Source organism: Bombus bifarius, unplaced genomic scaffold (genome assembly GCF_011952205.1).
Source record: "Bombus bifarius isolate JDL3187 unplaced genomic scaffold, Bbif_JDL3187 scf7180000009761, whole genome shotgun sequence".
Taxonomy (NCBI): domain Eukaryota; kingdom Metazoa; phylum Arthropoda; class Insecta; order Hymenoptera; family Apidae; genus Bombus; species Bombus bifarius.
The window spans coordinates 1,202,371-1,216,334 of NW_022885321.1; the positions used below are offsets into that span (position 1 = coordinate 1,202,371).

General features: G+C 36.0%; 1 long non-coding RNA gene across 1 annotated transcript; it reads left to right on the forward strand.

The window, feature by feature from the left end:
• The first annotated feature begins 4,867 nt into the window (after positions 1–4,867).
• Positions 4,868–11,049, forward strand: LOC117215657. The gene is made up of 3 exons (XR_004489175.1): positions 4,868–5,261; positions 10,668–10,867; positions 10,970–11,049. It is a non-coding gene; the product is annotated as an uncharacterized LOC117215657 (long non-coding RNA).
• The last annotated feature ends 2,915 nt before the right edge of the window (positions 11,050–13,964 follow it).

Genomic DNA, 13,964 nt, shown 5'->3' on the forward strand with positions numbered 1-13,964 from the left:
CCAAACGGGCAAAGGACTTTGTCGAGTAATGGCGACTCTACAAAAAGTTTGGTGCACGCGCGGGGCAAGGGGGAAAGACGCGCGGACAACGAGACCAAGAGCGAACGAACTGTCGCGTCCCGTCGTATCGAAGAAAGAGCAAAGGAGAGGGAGGTACGGGCCCTGGGACGATTCTTAAGGGCCTCATAAAACCGGCAAAGTGCCACGCCGCCACCCACGTGCCTTCTCGAGAAGCGAGAAAATACGTCCGAGCTATGGTGCGGCGAGACGAAGCAGCTGGTGCATCGAGCGTGCCGGTCTATTTGACTTTTTTTAATTTCGACGATATACCGACGGACGTACCACTGGCTGTCAGTGTGGAGAGGAAGATTGCACAGCGGGACGTACGACCAAGAGGGATGAACGTCGAGTAACGAGCGCTTTTCGACGCGAGAACAGCGAAATTAGCGGGTATCGCTGTGCTGAGGGAGATCGGCCAGTGTTTGGTCGAGTGATTGAATATGCTGAAGTCGGGTAAGTTTGGAAATTTAATATGCATGCTTCTTGTAGTTCTAGAAGGCGTGTAGACAGAGTCACGGAAGCGTTCCTACCTTTTTAATTATTAATTCGGTAGGTGGCGAATGTTTGATGTATCAAATTGGTAGTTTCAAACAGAGTTTTGTATTCGCTGGAGGATATTTTATGTAATAAACAAATACGAGAGAAGAGGTTCGGAATGGTGAAGCTTATCGTGAATTATGAGCATAAACAAAATTTTAATGTATATATAACGATGAAAAACATTTTGATTTATCCAACGTTTTATTAAAACCGCTGGAAAAGAAAAACATTTTAGTTTATTCTATTGATTCAAAATGGTATTCGCAATTCATCATGATAAAGAATGTATGTGACGGAAGTTATCCCAAGCCGTCATAAATAACAGAAAGTTTCTCAAAGAGCAGTATAAGAGTGTATAAGCTCATAATTTGCTAATAAATAATAATAATAAAGAAATAAACATAAATGATAAAAATAAGTAAATAAACATAATTCATGTTTGTCATGTTTCATTCTTATAAAACATTTTCTATAAAAAGTAAAAGTCGTTTAATAAAGCTACCTAAATTTATTAAAATCTCCATTGATATCGTTTCTGTCGTCTTTAGTGAAGGTTCTTTAAATGAGATTACAAAGAGATACTTAAAATATCGTGAATAAATTCGACGGCCATTGGAAACTCTTCGTTTCTCAGCAAAACGGCGGTTTGGTTACCCCAGCCTCGAGCTACTTATTGTTTGGTACTTTTATTTATCGCTTCGAGCAGACCGTCTGAGCGAACTGACCATTGATCATCTATCTCTTTCAGACCCTCGAAAAATTCGCAAAGAGCACTGAAGCGTGTCAAATTTTTAGAAAATAGTGAATGAATTGCCACTACAAAGTCGGTCGCTCGACTCTTTATAAGAGTCCCTTGCAAAGGTTCATTGATGGCGATATCTCGCATCTTGAATGAATTTCGCGTTTTTCTTCGTCAGTCAGTCAGAAGGCTACGCGATATGTTCGGTCAAAAAAAGATACGCAGAGACGGAAACATGAAACGATTATGCATCGGTCAGATGCAGATGCAACTTTAGATAAGTTTAAGATGTGTTTGAATGAAAATTAATTACAAATATGAAAGTGATTAAAGAATATAAGAGAAATAGTATTTAAGATAACTCGAGAAATGAATTAGAAAATTTTAGAACGTGTAATTTCTAAAAACTTCAAATAATAATAATTTCAAACTGGGATAATTTAGATAATCCAGATATTTGAAAATTTGAAAATTCGAATATTCGAAACTGAAAAAGTCGAAACTAGGGAGACTGAAAATTCAAATAATATTATGTAATTCGAAATCTGCATCATTTAAATAAGAACGTGAATCTTTGAAAATTTAAAAATTTAAATATCTGATGACTATTTGGAAAATATGAAAATGTATACTTTTCCCTGAACATTTTTGTTCCAAAATATCATAAAAAATATAAATTTTCTAAACTTTTTATTTAGACCTTTAGATCTTTTCTACGTTTCACTGGAAGATCATGATTCTGCTATACAAGTATCTGTATATACCACTCTCAATAGGCTCTAAAGCATAATATATAAGATCGGCAGAAGTGCCTTTAGAAGAGGAAAACTTCACTTCCCAATAGGATATTCAGAGGATGTCAATGAAAACAGCAATAACCTTCGCCCATTTCTGGAAAAGCCGCAAAATAGGAGAAGAAGCAATTCTCGAGGTACTAGGCTCGACAATTACTTAGCCAATAAAAGAACGATGGGAGTCGATTCACTTCGAATTATTCTACAATATCCCCGCCATGGGTTGCAACGAGAACGCAGCAACATGGTTGGCTGCAGATGGACCATCCGCCAAAGATGAAGTTTAAGCATCAATGAACTCCAAAACCGTGGGCGAGTCTTATCCTGAATGACTTTTCATTCAGAACTCTTGTTCTGTTCTATTCAAAACGATCCTCAACCTTTTCGCAAAACGGAAATCGAACAACATTCACTGCGACTTCCACTTTGTAAGGTAAGTTTCGAACGAATGAAATTCTGAACAATGTTAAATGTACGTAACTGAATCGCTTAGATATTGAAATACCTTGGTCCAGCCTTGAGAAAATGTTATTCGGAATGAAATAAAAAATAACAATTTGAAGTAATGAATTATTTTAATTAATTTATTATTTGAATCTTAGAAATAACATAGAAAAAGTAACTTTATTTTGGTGGAAACTCAAATAAGTTATTTTTAAATAATATCTCATTTGAGTTGATTATATTATTCGAATAAAATAAGAGATTTTGACGATCATGTTTGAATCATTTTCCAAATATATTGACTGTGAATTATATTATTAACTACGAATGCAGATCACCTTCGTTCTTAATCCTCTAAGCTAAATCAAAATTTCGTCTTTCAATCTTTTCGAGAAATATTTCTATATTTATTCCGACATGTTTTAAATGTTATATTTAACCAAACGATTTATATTTATATTTATATGATACTATAAGGCTTTTTGCGTGTATAAAAAAGAGAACCACTGGGTTTGAGAGACTCAAAGGCAGAACCAAGAAGTATAATGTCTTTCATAGCGGCGAGCAATTTGAAAGTGCGACAATGGGAGGAACCGGAACGCCTTCTCGACTTCACTGAAATTCGAGTGCACTCAACTTGGAGTTTCGTGACAATGCAAAAGGTATATGACCGTGCTAAAATCGTCGTTTGCTATACATGTCACAGTCGACATACAATGCATCCAAATATAATGTATTTGAATTGAAGCCGTCCAATAAAAACCAACTGAAATTACGACACAGCAAAAACGTAACATCCGTCATCAATTTCCATCCCAATTAGCAATGTTTGTAAATTTTCATAAAACGAATAAAAAACTATTCAATACAATTTATTACAAATTCTAAAATCAAGCAGAATATATAAAAATGAAATATTAAATTTTCAAACTGACTAGAAGTACAAAATATTTGACCACACCCGACTACTTTTCAAGAATAGACAGGAACGTTCAAAGAAAGAAAGAAAGAAAGAGAGAAAGAAAGAACGAAAGAAGTCGGATACAGAAAACAATGGCTCGATTTTTGCGAGAGCGGCGAAAAAAGAGGAGGAATAAAAAATTTCTATTCTCTCTACTCCCCTAAGCGAAGATGTTTGGCATATTTGTCACATTCGAGTAATTCTACGGTGGTGTGCACCTGCCTCGGCACGAACCGACAACAAGACACCGGGAGGATTCATGGTGAACGTAGAGAATAGTAGGTAGCCGGCCACGCTTGTTCTTATTTGTTTGTTTCGGCCTCGTATCTTCGAGCCTAATCGCTTGGAACCAAAAACTCGGCGAATCTCGCTGGAATTTTTGGGGCAGAAGTGAATCCTGATAAAAATCGTCCCGACGTGTTTGGCTGCCTCTCTCTCTCGCATCACTTTTGTCCACGTGGAGGAACGAAACTGGTGAAACCGCTCGTCATGAGACAATTTCTCGCGATGTAATCGTCCGTGGAAAGCACTCGAAAAATATAAGAGAATAATGGCTGGATACCAACGCTTTTTAATCGTCTCTAGCCTTATAGTTCGTTTAACAAATATTATGAAATATTAGGCTATTTAGGAAGTTCGTATGGAAATGTAGCCTTTTTATGGAATTAGTATTTGCTGAACTACAGTACCAGTATAATCCATTGAACATCGTAAGCAAAATATTAATCGTTGTTTATCTTATAATCTTTCTAGTGGGATTTCTACTAAATAAATGAGATGTCTACCTAAGAGTAAATAAAACAAAATATTCCAACCAAGGTTCAACATTTTTTCGTCTAACTTTATTTAGGCAAAATTCCATCCTTTCATTTCAGACTTTTCAAATTATCTTGTATATAAGACGTCATCTAAACATCAAATTAACTCAGCTCAAATGCAAATACTCTTTCTAAGCAGAGACTAAACTTTAACTAATCTATAATTACAAATTTGCCCATTCTTCCACTCCGAACTTCGCAGATACATAAAATGCCACCCAAACAAACTCGGTCCACCTCAAATTCCCCTAATCAATTTCAAATTCTTTCCCAACTTTAATCCACCTGCAAGAAACATCCCTAACTTCGCCATATTTATCACAATTTATCCTTCAACGATCCTCGGGAAGAACTCTCTCCTCCATTTCTTTCTCACACGATCATGCGACATCGGTTGCTCGCTCGTCGCGTCGGCAAGAAGAATGCGCAGGCTCGCCGTTTAAGGACGCCGATTAGTCTCGTTGCCCTAATCGGTCGTGACGCGCGCGTGTAAAATAATCGCCGCCTGACGAATGCGCGGAATCCTCCGCCGCGCCGCGTCATCCATGATTATCCGGCGTGCCGCGGTTTTATCGTCACAAACGCGAGTTTCTCCTTCGGTCAACGAACGAGTCACCCGGTATTATGGAGCCTAAATCTCTGGCAACGAGCGAAGCAAATTATTCGGAATTCTCCGACCGAAGATGCCTGCCAAGATATACGTCGTGGCCGTTTCGCTGGCCTGTCTCCATGGTCAATCCGATAAATGCATTTACGGTCGCATTGTGCGATAACATACTACGCATACTGCATGCGGCTCTGACTGGGGGAAAAAGAGCTCGTGATTCAACCACCGAAGCACCAGAGGCAAGATGAAAGCTTTCGACGACGCGACTTTTGTACTCTATGGCCTTTCTAAATATACGGTATGGGACGCAATTATAAATTATAAGACATTTGCATATACGTATGTTTCGTATATAGCGTATATTCATTTCACTCAACCGTACTCAACCGTACTCAAACCGTACTAACACATTGTGTTAGTTATAACATGTTATATATAATTAGTTAAAATTAAGTAAAGCGTTACTTGTATTTCTTAGAATGTTATTTTGTAAAGTAAAGATCGTAAACATTTCTTCTATGCTATTTTTCATACCAATCTGCTAAGATAAGTAAAGACAAAATTGATATAATTGTGGCACATTGTTATATCTCGTGAATTGTGCCATAACCGCTGCATCGGAGGTCGTAACGAGTTTCCTCTTTTTCTTCCTCTTCTCTCGATCATCGAACGATTCAAATATATAACTATAAAGTGTGAAATGCATAGACTGCCGATCATATTTTATCATTATTTTTTTTAACCGTACTGGTACATTAGCGTAGAAAAAGTTCAAGTGGCAACGGAAAATTCAAATCTGGCAGAGACCCGTATTATTGTGCCTTAGAATACTAACGATTGTGTTGGTTTACAAGGTCTAGAGGCAAATGAAATTTGAACAGATTGTTATTGCCGTTTCTTGTAATCTTCAGCCAGAGTTATATAACAAGGTTAACTTTTTGTGGTAACGTCCGTCAATATAAATATATGAACGCACTCCCTAAGGTAGGATATTATTGTCCTTTCTTCGATCGGCATAGTAACATTGAGCGAACGACGTTTACCACTGGCATGCATTATCTCTGTACTTATTTTAATACTCGTTTCTTTATCAAACAAACCTATACGTTTAATCCACCTCATATTTATTTTATTCTTAAAATTTATTATTTTTAAAATTACACATTTATTTTTATCATATTTATTGTTATTTTATTGAATTATGTGTGATCCATTTTATTTTATTAAGATAAGGACCACAACATTTGACAGAATAGGTTTCATGTTTGCATAAAGTTGTATTGTGGTAAAAGATACCTTTGTAAAAGAAAGACTATAGGACATCGGCTGATATTTAGTAGAAACTGTATTTTCATTGCTTTTATTTTCCAAGTATCTTATTATAAATTTGTTACTTCATTCGTACTATACGTATCTTTCAATGTAGATTATAATATCAAATCCCGAATGAAATAAAATTTGTTAGAGGTTTTCAATAAACGTAACGAAAATGTATGACCGGCGGTGTACATCGATTAAAAACATACGAAACACTCCCTTTTACCTGCTAAATTACTATACAATCTCCAATATTTATCCTTAAAGTGCACAACTTCATCCATCGATTACAAATCTTTTCTCAACCCTTCTCTAATCAAAAACCAATCAACATCTTATTCCCCGTAAACCCGCCCCTTCCGCGTCTAATTTAACGCATCACAATTTATCCCACATTGATTACTCACCGAGAGCAAGAATTTCATCCTTTCTAAATCAAAAGCGATCCGTCCACCTCCCACGGGGTTCTCTTTGGCTCAGGATGGAGGCGAGAGGGAGCAAAATAAAAACGAGCGGGTTTCCTGAGAGCCGTGTTCGATCTCGTCTACCCCGGTAGGTCCTTAATGACTTGTACAAATGAAGTTTCGGTAAAAAGGAAGAGGAACTGTTCTGGCGCCCACGGTGCAAACGGCAGCCACTTATCACGGCCATGATGGAGGCCTCGGGAGGGAGTCAAGAATGGGAAGAGGACTGAAATTCAACATCGTTTCCATCGACGAGACTCCATTTCACGGTATAACGCAACGTGCATCCACGCCAAGATAAAAGCCTCCAACTGGCTAACGAGATATAGCGTTCGTTTATTTTCCCACTTAGACCGTCCAACGGTATATAGGTAACCTGTCGGTATTGATACGGAAACGATTCGACGGACTCTTGATGAAGACCTTAACGCCAAAGAGAAGCCACGTCTTTCAGACTCAATCAGCTGTTTCCAAAGGAGCGTTACCGCCGCGTCGTGTGCTTTAGAAGCTGATAAGTGGGAATGGATATTCTTGCGCGGCTATGATCTTTGTTCGGCTGTAAATTTTGGCTCTCTTATTCATTTCAATAATGGAGAAGATATCGCGGGTATATTTTCATTCTATAATTACTGAAGATTATGAAATAACAGTATCGTAATTTCATACTCTATAAAATACATTGCAAAAATGTTATCTATCAAAGTTATACAAGTTACGAAAGTAATGGAGGAGGTTACAATATTTGAGATACGAAAGGAAATATGTTCAACAGTGACTACTTGCTTGCCCGTGAAATAGTAAATAATAAAGAATAGCAAAAAAAGAAAAGATTCTGATTTTATAAAAGACAGTCTTCGTAAGGAAACAACAGACAATTTAAAAAAATATTGCATATCATGAAATAATCAGAAAGAAACCCGAGTCGAAAAATAAAGAGATAAAAGAGTACGTGAAGCAACGAGTTAAACGAAAGTTCGATCGAAACAAAAATGACCGAAGATCGTTACACGTTATTAAAACTGAATGAGAAAGTCTTCGAATTCCTAGGAAGGGAATAAAGAAGATGGACTTTCGCTGGAAAGCATAAGAATCGAGAGAGGCTGACATGTGTCTACAAGAGCGAAACATCTTCATAAACTTCAATCTCTTCTTCCGAAGTTGATCGGTTTGCCGAAAAACTCAGGGTCTCCGTGTGCGCGTTAATCCAATACTAGTTTTTATCAAGGGCCAGGTTTCAACGACGCGGACGATCGCTCATTGTAAATCGATAGGTTGCTGCTCGATGAGTCCGTGACTTCGCGCAAAAACCAATTCTGGCTCCTTTCGTCGAGCAAGCAGACCGCCGAACGAAGAAATATTTCCCAGGCTCCTCTGATATTACGGAATTCGCCGGGACAACATCATTCGTGCAGCTGCACCGTATCTTGGAATGGAAGCCGAGAACAAATTTCGTCTCGTACGCGGCTAGCGATGGGATCAAGTTCCCACTTGCGCGCGTGATAGAAAATATTACTACGATACATATGTTATTCGTTTGTTATATCTAGACTGTGAGTTCTGATGCATTTATGGAAGATTCGAAGATGCAAAGATGCACGAAATGTACAAAATATCGAAATATCGAATTATGCAAAAATATATAAAATATGAAAGATATAGTTATAGTATTTAATAGATGAATAATTACATTCCGAAAAATATGGATTTGCATAAATAATCTAATAATATTCTCATAAATATCAGCAGTCTAATTACATTATTATTCATGGATAATGCTTTTAATAGATTCTTCAAGGCATTTTCTTATGGAAATCTATATATTCACTGGAGATAATAATCCTGTTTCTTGTTTGTATATTTAGTTAATTGAAACAGGTACAATTAAAGTGAAAATAAAATGTTGCTTTCGTTACGAATTATGATTGATGTTGGGATATCGAAGAATTTTGAAAGAGAAGGAAACAAATTTAAATATCAAGATTTTAGAATCACCAAACTTCATAAGTTATGAAGTAAGTAATAAAATATTTCATGTAACCTCACAATTTGCAAAACGAAGAACAAATATTAAAAACGAATTCAGTGTAGCGAATTTTCCCCATGTTCAAATCAATTTTCAAATTATATAAAATGTATTAAGCTTTGATTCCACTCACGGTACACTCGATTCCATCGCTTCAGTGAACCTACGTGATTTTTTTCAATCGTTCCTTAGATATTTCGTCGAGCTTACCGACCACCACTGATCCATGCAACGACGAAGTCCAGATTGTTATTGTTAACCACTAGAGCCGAACTCTCTGTTGCAGTTTTTATTTATACGAATCCTGAACAATTCGAGTCGAATCTTCTCTGTCTCTTGCTTCCGTTTCTTCTGGTTAAAAACGACGTTCATTCGCGATCTTCCCTTCTCACGCGTCAAGTTAAACGACGATATAATGTGGTTGGAGCTTAAAAGAACGGGGGGAGTTCCGATCCAGAACCGCAAGCGAGCAATTCGTATACAAATGCGATACTTAAGTGGCGACACTTCATAACAAGGCGATTCGAAAACTGGTCCGGAAGCGAGCTCCCCTATCTCATTTCGCCCCAAGTGGCGCACAGACTGACAACTAGGGGGACTTGCTGTTTTCGTTTCTTTTCTCCTCTTTCCTTCATTGTGTTACCACTAACAGCAAGTGTAACGGATTCGATGTACGCTGCACTCGAGGGGTTCAACTATTATATCTGGTGAAATGTACTCTCATTGTCCCTTTGTCAACGAAGGGGGGAAGGGGGAGGCAAATCAACGATCCCGAGCTGTCTGTAGTTATTTTAAGTATTTTGCTTTTGCTTTATTCTATCCGATGATCGATTGTTCCAGTGAATCTGTCGAACATGTGTGATCAGTCGTATTCGATTTTTTGAAGGATAGCTACATATACTACCGTTCAAAAGTATACGCACATTTGCTTCTTTTAATGCAATATAATTTAGTTACAAAAGCAATGACAAGAAGACTCAAGATGACTTTATACTTTGTTAGATCTTATATTATTTTTGTTTTGCATTTATTTTTGAGAGGTAACATGCAATAAGGGAACTGGCATCTGTAAATGTCAAACATTATCATACAGTTTTATCATTTAAGGAGTTACCTTCAGTTCGTTTACTTGTCAATGTACCTATATAAAATAGAGAAGGTTCTTTCGAACTGATAGAAGGATTATTCTGAGTAATTCTAAAAATAATATTTCAAATATGTTAACACTTGGATGAGTCGCGTATTTAAGTTTAACATACCAATGATAAACAATTAAAATAAACAATTACTATTTCATATGATATAGATATTGTGTCTAACTACAAGGAGATAGTAAGTTGCTTCTGATCTATCTAGTAGAATGCGGATATCTATGCAAATTCATATTTTTATGAAGATCATTACAGAAATAGGACCCAGGCAGAGATTTGTTTCAGCCAATAAATATTATAGCGGGTATTTTGGATATTTTATACATTTTTGTCCCTTATGTGCATTCTATGCATTTTTGCACATTTACATTTCTCACAATTGCACAAAAATCTGCAATACAATCATTTGCTATTAATTCATATATTTTACCATTTATATACATATATAAATTATATACACTTTATCATTTATTTTATATTTATATTTATATAATATTTATGCATATAAATATAAATCGAGTCAATATAAATTGAGCAAACTTTCATGAGCGACACTGTATTAAAACAAAACATGACGATATAAAGATATTAAGACACAATTGTTAAATGCATATTATTTTTCGCACAGACTTCAAGATATTGTTTGGTAATGCCTAATCATTATTACCTTTGTTTGCTTATAATAAAATCATTCTTGAAGAATATAAATAGAAGACAAAGAATAAATACTTAAATATACGTTTCTGTAGGGTATGTCCAAGTTGTCTCCTAAAAGGGGATGTAAGAGCTGGATATTAAAATATTCAAATAAAATGACAAGGCTCTGTTTCAAACGAGGCACATATTTTGCTCGGTGCTCCCAACTTCCAACACGTTTCGTCACGAATCGAGAATTGTCACGTGCTCCGTGAAAGAAGATTACCCCACTCGAAGAACGAGTTTCATCCAGGTAATTTCACGTTTGATAAATGACTCGTATATTCAAATAATTTCAACCCCAATTGAACCAGCTGGCTGCTGTTTACCATCATCCTTTTTTACCTTTTTTCAGCAAGTGTAACGGATGCGAATACATTGACCACATTTCCTTTCATCAAAAGTGTCACGTACATGTACTGACAAAAACTTTGTCTTCGTCGTAAATTCGTGCACTTCGTGTTCATCGTATTCTTCATACTTTCGAACATTAACAGCGGAAATGTAGAATGATATACAGAAACATTTAAATATTAATCCTGTTTCATTGAAATTTCATATAGCAAATAATTCGTCATTATAGAATTCGAAAAGGAATATTCTAGAATTTGAAGAATTTATAACCGCAAAACTGAAAAAGATATATTGAAAATAAACTAAGATAACGAAGAAAATAACTCTTAGATTGTAAGTTGTAACATGAAATATGGGTTTTTTTAACATCAATTTTACAAATCTTTTTTCTGTAGTTAATAATAAAAGTATTTTAATTTTTCTAGAAATCTTACGTATCATTTCGAAATTTCACAGTAGAATTTTCTTTGTGTTATATGTAATTTTCATCATGTAACATTTACGTATATGAAAGATTAATCGTCAGAGCTAATACATTTCATGTGATCTCTACAATTTAACTACATACATATCTACAATCTAAATCTTAAACCCAAACTTCAGAATTCTACGCAAATAAAATTATTCGAAACTCTATCGTCAAATTCGGAGCATTCTTGAAACGTTACACAACAATTACTTTATATTTCTGCGTTTTTCCAAACTCTTCAGATATCTCATATAACTAAAAAGGTAACTAGCCAGTCAAATCACGAAACGAAAGCACGCACGTTCGTTAAACAAATAAACCTATCCGGTATATTAATTGCGATAGCGAAACTCATTCTGTTGGCGACACGTTCTCTTCCTTTACGGCGAAACGCTGAAAAATGACCTTGCGACGTCGGCGTCATTAAGCTTCATTTACAATCCACACCTCATTATAATACAGCGGCGTGGTTGGACTGGAAGGGATACCCCTTGAGATTAGTTCGGAAAAAGCAGCTAACGACTGGCGGCGTCGACGACACCGAGAAAAAATTGCTTTTGCAGCCAGCAGCGGCGAAAGGAGCGGAGAGATGCGTGCTGCCGCTCCAGCCTGAGCAATCGCTCATGATTTCGTTGGTTTTTGCTCATCAATTCAAGCCACACCGCTCCTTTTCCAACCCTCTTACCGTGCCTTTCCGACGATAGTCGCCAACTACGCTCACCAACATTCGAAACACTCCGCTTTTTGCACGCCACATCTATTGTTGCGTCCTATTTGTGACCGATACGTAACGTTGCCTGAGACTACTTGAATTACGAACAACTTACATTTTGGTTATACAGGCTGTAACCACGGGACGACAGACAAAGAGGTGATTTAACGAAAAAAATAACTCCAGGATATGGTCAAAATAACATTTTTTCATGCAAATACGCTTCGCTTTCGGGAAAATCGAATTAAAAAATTTGCTTAGCTAATTACCGGCCGATTGCTGGTAAACAATCAGTAGGAGATTTATGCTACATGAAATAAATAAGCCTTAGGAAATAAGCCCTAAAATGTGGAACATAATTTTTCCATTTAAGGCTTCATCTTGAAGAAGATAGAGTTTGGATGTATTATTTATAGCGACTACAAAAAGTATTTGCACACCATCGTATTTATTATGGTATTTAGATTAATGATGTCTAAATATATTAAATTTATCGTGTATCATTTAGTGTTATTCTCATGACATTACAAAAATTTAATATTAGGCTATTTATTAGGTTAATATTAGGTTAATAACTAACTTTAGGAAAATAACTTGCACAATCTGATAAAAGACGCTTCATTAGAAGATAAGGGAGTATGCCAATACCTTTTGTAGCTATCATAGTTAAAAATTACTATATCTAATACTGTGTACTATGATCCAGTATACGCGTACTCGATTTTTCAAATTTCATTTTCTCGGAAACAAGGCGTTCTAGTTAAGTTCAAATACAAGTACTCGTATAAGTAAGCTTATACAGGGTGGTTGGTAACTGATGATACAAGCGGAAAGGGGGTGATTCTACGCGAAAAGAGAAGTCGAAAATATAGAATAAAAATTTTTCGTTTGAGGCCTTGTTTTCGAGAAAATCGACTTTGAATTCTCGCTCAGTACGCGTGCACTTATCACGTCTCGTTATAACGGATCTCACTGTAGATCTTTAAAACAATTAAAACAAAACAAAAAAAGAAATTTTTATTCTATATTTTCGACTTCTCTTTTCGCGTAGAATCACCCCTTTTCCGCTTGTACCACCAGTTACCAATGACCCTGTATATTTGACAAATTCTCAAGCTCGATTTTTTTGAAAACGAAGCGTTATATAAAAATATGGTACTTTATATTTTCGATTTGTTTTATCATCCATAATTAATGGAACACCTTCTTGTATAGTCATTAGACTATCAATATTTCAAAATTCTAATGGAAATTTTCATTAACTGAACTAAATTCAATATTCTAAATGATCTACTATCGATTATATTATCCAAAACTCATAGAATAAATCAATGCAAAGTTGCTGAGAAATATAATTAATGAAAAATTAAAATCTAATAAGACTAATGTAGCGATCTAAATTTTAAAAAATCTGTATTTAAACTTGTACATACACCTAAATAAAACAAATATTTACCACTTTCTTCAATTTATAAATGAAATATCAATTCTTTAATTTTTCGTTAATTCTCTCGTTAAATTCGACAATCCTTAACTTCGTAAACACCTGACGGCTCAAAGCTAGAGTTTTTCAATGGTAGAAACCACGCATGATGCAACGAGAGTGCGTTACGTAACAAAAAACGCACAGCTACCCTTCCAAGAGTTCAGGTGGCTGAAAACGATTGTTGCAAGGGCATTCACATTACACCCCGAACGAACGATATTCAAGGATATTCATAAGTCTTTCTGGACATGTGTCCTTTCTCACAACACCGTGAAGCGATCACTCTGTATTCTGATTTCTTATTCAGATACGCCGTTGTCCCTTGGTAC